Raw genomic sequence first — 5,801 nt, 5'->3', positions numbered from 1 at the left:
GTCAACAGAGGAGCTTTCCCTGCAAATACATCAAACACCATGGAGCAGCTAGTTACTGAGTCAAATACATACAATATAGTTTTATGCTAAATGTCAGGGTTCACACAACACTAAAAATTAGTCTCAACCTCCAAAGCAAGACTCCAGAGCTCAAACTCAGGAATCACCAAGTTATAGAAAGCTATCAAAAGAGATAAGATCACTTGGGGAGTTGATACAGATGGAGACAGTTTCAAGGACAAAGCCCTTGGGGCATGCCAACTTTTAGAGGTGGGGAGGAGAAAGCCACAGAGCTAATCACAAGCTGTTATTTGGGAGGGGAGAACCAAGAGGCCAAAGGTAGAGAGTATTATAAGAAGGTAGACCACTACCAAAAAACAAGACAATTTGTGGCCTAATATAAAATAAAATGATGTTTGTGAAGAATTAAGTACAACTTGGCTTCATGTTAACATAAAATGTAGATAACTGAAGATCCTGGAAAATTGACCCCAGTCTTAATCAACATTCAAACTTTGGGGAAAATTCTCAAACACCAGCAAAAATCACAGAAACATCAAAAAGTTTCTAAACATAAGAGTTTAGCTACTACTTGGCTGAGCTATGACTCTGACAGGACTTTCTGGTCATCATGGGTAAAACAGCTAAATTGTACAGAACGCAAAAATTCTTTCATAAATAGGATAGATTATTTCACAGACCAGAAAATTTTCTCTCATGGAGCCAAGAAAGTGTCTTCCCCCCAGAATGTAAAGCTGCCTCCCTTCTGCTCAGCAGCACTGAATCTTATGAACATGAGTAGCTTTTCATGAAATCAGTGCTGAAGTTACGAATTAGTCCATATGCGTTAGAAGAAACAAAAGAGCACAACACTTCCAGTTACTGTTAGTCTGTTTTGATGATCAAAAATAGTATATTAAAAGACTACCTTATAAGGTGAAGCCTTGAATGGCCACCTAAAAGTTCAGCATGCTTTCTGATTGACGTGAACATCCTTTTTTCTTCAGTTCTTGGCACTGAAAATCAAAGTGAGTCTACAGCACGTGGCAGAGTACTGTAAAATGCTTGAAGCCTGAGGATTCCACAGTAGTCAAGATCACTGCCATTATGATGTCACGGTTCTAAGGCTTAGGTCGTAACTGACAAACTGACATACTTGTTTCCCTGATTTGGCCTCTAACTTTTGATTTTTTATTTTGAGCTAACTGTGGATTCATATCCAGCTGTAAGAAATAATACAGAGAGATTGCATCAGTTTTTTACTCATTTCCCCCTAATGGTAATATCTCTCTAAACTATAGTACAATATCATAACTAGGATATTAACATTGATACAATCAAGATACAGAACACTTCCATCACCATAAGGGTCCTTCGTGTCACCTTTTTACGGCCACACAGACTTCCTTCCATGCCCACCACCTCTTTAATCCCTGGCAATCACAAATCCGTTCTCCATTTCTGTAACTGTGCCAGTCCAAGAATGTTATAAAAATGGGATCATATAGTGTGTAACATTTTTAGATTTGCTTCCTTCCATTCAACGTAATTGGAGATTCATCCAGATGGCTGGAGGCATAGTTCATTTCTTTGTGTCTCTTAGTAGTATGCCATGATATGGATGTATCACAGTTTGCTTAGCCAATTGGTGAAGGAGTTCTGGATCGTTTCCAGGTTTTGGCTATCACTAATTCAGCTGCTTCACTAGGACAACGGGGTACTCAAGGGCACAGCTAAGGTCTGCAGGGCACAGGGTAAGCATCCCACGTCACAACTGGTATTACAACTGGTTGCTGGAGTCAGAGCTATAGCAAACCTCCACCTGCCATGAGACCCCTCCCCAGCTGCTGGGGGCTGCTCAGGTCTCCGGGTTCTTTGAACCCTGTATCCCCTCCCCCTGCCCTCTCTAATGATGCTAATGATGCTAAACATCTTTTCATGTGTGTATTTGCCATCTGGACATCTTGAGTGCCATAAGAACCTGTAGTTCTAAATTTCAAAAACATTTTATGAAAGATGGTGTTCCCTTTCCACTAGAAAACTGACCATTTTACAGGTGAGGAGGCTGCTGCACAGACAGATACTTTAAATCCAGGCAGCCGTGATGTAACATGAGGCATTCAAATCCAGCTGACTCAGGAGGTCACACAGTTTCCTGTAAGCTCCTCCTCCCCCAATCTCTTCTCACAGGGACAGTCTCTTTCCTTTGACAACTGTGGAAGACTGCAATTTGATCCTACGGACAAAGTTTATGGTTTCCCTTACAGGGTCTTATAACAGGTATTTGAATACATGTCTTTTATTCCCCACTAGACTCTATGGACCCCAAGGGAAAAGTCTATATCTGATTTATCATTTACTTCTCATGAGCATTGGTACATTGGAGCAATGCAAACATTTTATTGAATGAGTGAATGAAATAGTTTTCTGGCACCGAGGGAGGGGGAGAAAGCATGACCTAAAATAGTCTGTCTCTCATTTACTTCATTCATTCAACAGCTAGTGTTTGTGTACTAGGAGAAAGGCACTTGATAGGTCTGGGCAATAGGGACCAAGGCCCAACTTTCACAAAACCTGGATTTAAATGAGGGGACAGGGGAGCAGAAATTAAACAGAGTCCCAACAATAACTGTGTAACACCAGACTCTGGAAAGTACCACAGAGAAAAAGAGTGAAATGAGAAATTAAAAGAGGGACTCGACCCACCTGATTTCAATTGTGGAGAGGGCAAGCAAGAGCTCTTTGGAATGGAGCTTTAAAGAACACTTTGGAATTACTCAGTGAGAGGACAGGGAAGGGGAAGGAAGGGGGAAGGGAAGAGGAGACAAGAGAAGTATGTTGGAGGGTAAGGTTCGCTTTTCAGCTGAAGGGACAGAATGCAAATATATGCGTTTCAGAGACACGAAAGAGTTTGCTAGATTGGAGACACAGGCAGAAGGTACAGGAGAGTGAGACATGCCTGCAGAGGTAGCTCGAGGCCAGAGCACAGGTCCTTGTGGTCCTTTCAGACTGTGGTAAGGCCTCTTATCTTAAAACCAAACTAGCAGAGAACTGGCACGTAGATAGTGGCATCCAGACTTCTCACCACTTTTACAGGCACAAGTGCTAGTCTGGGCATGCTTGGCTGTATTTAGACCCATGGAGGCTCATTGGGCAACACTTTCTGGCCTTTCCTCGAGCATCTGTCAAAATCTATTTAAGGTAAGAAACGTAGGCAGACTTATCTCTGCACCTTCCCCAACTCCCAGATTACGTCCCATTTCCTGCTTCTCCCCTTCGGAGATTTTAGAGATTTAAAGACTAGGAAAACTTCTCTCCTCCTAGAATCCAGTCCCTGTTTATCAATTCTGATATGCATTAGACTTGCTTGAGGGAGCTTTTCAGGCACTTCCCCCCCCAGAGGTTCTGACACATCAGCTCTGGGAAACCTGTATTTTTAAAAATGTTTTTTAAGTGATTCTTTTATGTAACCAGGATTGTGAGTGACAGTATTTTAGGAACTCATTGAGACAGATGTAGTATTCTGATACCATCTCCCCCTTGTAGTGGCGCAAAGGCGAGAAAAGTTTTTCTTAGAAGGATCGAGGGAGTTTTCCTTAGTCACGTAATAGTTACCTGTACATGGAATAGCTAAAGCTTAATTTCTTCCAAAATACCATTGTTATTTATTTTAATGTGACGAATGAGCTGTAAACAGAATAACATTGATAGGGTCTGTTTTCATTTATTTCCTCGAACACTTAACTTTTCATCTTAAATATCAAATAGAAGACATAGTATAAGGTGACCCTGTGCCAATAATTACATTTTTAAGCACTTTGCAAAGACAGGACTATTTTCTTAATTTACTTTCTTTCTTTTAAAATTTTATTTTATTTTTATTTCAATTCCAGTAAAATTAATATACAGTGTTATACTAGTTTGAATTGTACAATATAGTGCTTCAACAATTCTCTACGTTACTCAGTGCTTATCATGAGAAGTATACCCTTAATCTCCTTCATCCATTTCACCCATCCCCCTACCCCTCTGGTAACCATCAGTTTGTTTTCTATAGTTAAGAGTCTGTGTTTTGGTTTGTCTTTTTTTCTTTATTCATTTGTTTTGTTCCTTAAACTCCATGTATAAGTGAAATCATATGGTATTTGTCTTTCTCTGTCTCTCTCTGACTTATTTCACTAAGCATTATTCCCTCTAGTCCATCCATGTATTCTGCCATTACCAAAGCCTGGGAGAGACACCAGGTGTTAATATCGATTGAATAACTACAAACTGCCAAGTTCTTTGCCAGGCAGTTTACGGACATCATCTCATTTCCTTGCAGCAGATTTATGAGATAAAAATCATTATTTCCATTTTTTAGGGATAAAGAAACTGAAGCTCAATAAAGTTCAGTAACTGAGAACCACATACCTAATAATTCATAGAGTCAAGTTTGTCTAATTTCAAAGTCATATAGTTTTTCCATGCCTAGACAATGTTTCCCTTCTGGAGGAGGAAAGAAAATATATTTTAAGCCACATCTGATGTAGGTTGGCTCTCAAAGTACTTAATTGACACATATGTGTTTTCATCAACTGCCTACATTTGCATATTTATGGTGTCCCTAACCCATTCAATCTCTCCTCCCTGAAATGGCTAGTTGTGAACTCTTAACCACTGCCCGTAGCATCTATTAACTCTCAGACAGGAAGTGTGCATCAGTTTCAAGGTGGATAGGAGATTCCTGTTACTTGAAGGAGAGAGACCTTGGGCTTTAGACAGACTGGGAGTAGGATCAGGACTGTGAAAGTGCTAATGGTTCTCCTCCAAATGTCTAGTGGTTCTAATCTCTATGATAGATACCAAAGCTGTGAATTGTGGCTAAATCTTTCCAGTGCCTCCTCAGCTCGATCCCCATCCTGGGTCAGTATCCCTATAGGTAATTTCTCTCCTGACTCTGGCACTCTGGACTTTCTACTACCACGAATTGACTTTTACCTCTATAAAGAAAGGGAAAAGAGGGATGCCCAGACCTTGGCAGAAAGCGCTCATGCCACTACCCTTTGCTGCCCTCTACTGACCATATCTGGAAATTACATGTAACCGTTCAGGCCCCTGGCCCAAAACAGACACTACAGTGAGTGAAAACAAACACACAAAATTTGAGGGTGCACCAAAACACTTAGTAAATAAGATATGATATTTTAAAGTAATATTTTTAAAAGCCAAATTTCAAACAATACATGATGAAGAAAATATCTAAATGTACCTAAAATAGTACCCTAAAATAGCTCATATGTACAGAGACCCTGTCATTCATCATTTCATTCAAGAAAGAAGTCAAATAAATACTACAGTGGAAAATCATGCTACTAATATTGACCAAACTTTTTCATCATTCACACATACGGGAAAAAAAATCCCAGAAAATTTAGATTAAACCAACAACAAAAATGAGAAGGTCCAAGTGGAACAGATTTAACAATTAACTCCTGAAGAAAACAGGTAAGAGAACAGAGGAAAAAAAAAACCCAAACAAACAAACAAACCAATAAACAACAACAACCACAACAAAAAAAACTAACATCTTCAGAGTCAAGAAGCCAAAGAATAGGTGGCTATAAGACAAGAACAAATAAAGAGGAAGAGTTCTTGGAAATTAAAGGTATCATTGACCAAATTAAATTTAATAGAAAGTCTTGAAGATGGAGTTTAAGGAAGCCATTTGACCTTGACACTTGGAACATTCATCTTTCAGTTTTAATAACATAAGATTACCCTTTCTTTCTCAATAAGTAGAGCTATTCAGTTCTTCAGTA

The sequence above is a fragment of the Lynx canadensis genome, chromosome B1 (assembly GCF_007474595.2).
Source record: "Lynx canadensis isolate LIC74 chromosome B1, mLynCan4.pri.v2, whole genome shotgun sequence".
NCBI classification, from domain to species: Eukaryota; Metazoa; Chordata; class Mammalia; order Carnivora; family Felidae; genus Lynx; species Lynx canadensis.
This window is presented reverse-complemented; position numbering follows the sequence as displayed.